The sequence below is a fragment of the Cyprinodon variegatus genome, unplaced genomic scaffold (genome assembly GCF_000732505.1).
Source record: "Cyprinodon variegatus isolate N-32 unplaced genomic scaffold, C_variegatus-1.0 Scaffold424, whole genome shotgun sequence".
Taxonomy (NCBI): domain Eukaryota; kingdom Metazoa; phylum Chordata; class Actinopteri; order Cyprinodontiformes; family Cyprinodontidae; genus Cyprinodon; species Cyprinodon variegatus.
In genome coordinates this window covers 141,630-142,760 of record NW_015150877.1, presented here as the reverse complement: position 1 = coordinate 142,760, position 1,131 = coordinate 141,630, and positions in this window count along the sequence as shown.

Below are 1,131 nucleotides of genomic sequence, written 5' to 3'. Positions count from 1 at the left end.
AATGAAGCAGAATGATGAAAAAGGGGTCCCTATGTCCTCCAGCAGTCTAAGAGAGAGCTCAGGATAACCTGAGCCACTAACTATAGAGTGATAAAGTAGAGGAAAGTCAAGTAGAGAAAAGTCAATGACCACTAGGATAAATACAAGTGCATTAACTGCTACTGGAGCAAAGCTGGTCCTGTAGCAAGGGGTCCTGACTCTCAGGACAATGAATCTCCATCCAGAAGGAAGCTGCAGGAACTCGCTCACCGGGGGGATGGAGTCGCTGGTGGAGACAGAGTTATTCAGTCACTATACGACGAACAACGAAAGACTTTATGCTTCTGAACAACTCGTTTTGGATTCAAACATCAGTTATGCTTAAAGCAGCAGGTTTTAGCTCCACCCCCTCATCTCTCGCGCCTGAACAAATTCAGGAAGCAGGTCGTGATTGTTGGTCCTTTCAGAGGGACTCCCAGACAATCAGATTCATAGTGATGGGGATTTCTGAAAATTTTGAATTTTTTGGCATAAACTCAAAAGCTTAATGCATTTTAAAACAGTTCTGAATGTTGGCATCTGCTGGATGTTATGAGAACCAACTTTCAGGGGTATCCTAATGTCTGCATTCATTTGTATGTGGGACCAATCCTGTCATAATTAGAAAACAAAGAAATAAAAGAGTCTCATGAATATAATCCAGTGGCAAAATAATAGCTTAAAACTTAAATTAGTGAGCCATTAAATGTAACAACCAATTCACTTACAAACACACCTCAGTCTAAGTTAGATCAATTGTCATGTTTCTAGTACTCTAAGCCACAGGTTTCAAACTGGTTCCAGAAAGGGCCGCTTGGCTGCAGGTTTTCTTTCCAACCAAACAATAGGAGACCAGACTTTATATCATCAAGTCAGCATGTTCAGCTTGGACTCCCTAGATGAGATGAATGGAGTCTGCTGCTATTGCTTGGTTGGAAAGAACACCTGCAGCCACAAGGCCATTTCCGGAACCAGTTTGACTCCCCTGATTTAAGCATTCTGAAAGCTCTTCCATCTCTTATGTTCACACTGAGTGGCTTAAAACACAGCAGGAAATCAAAGTGGGCTACATTAATAATTGGCAATCCTTTTGGGGAAAGCCTGGTCTGATTC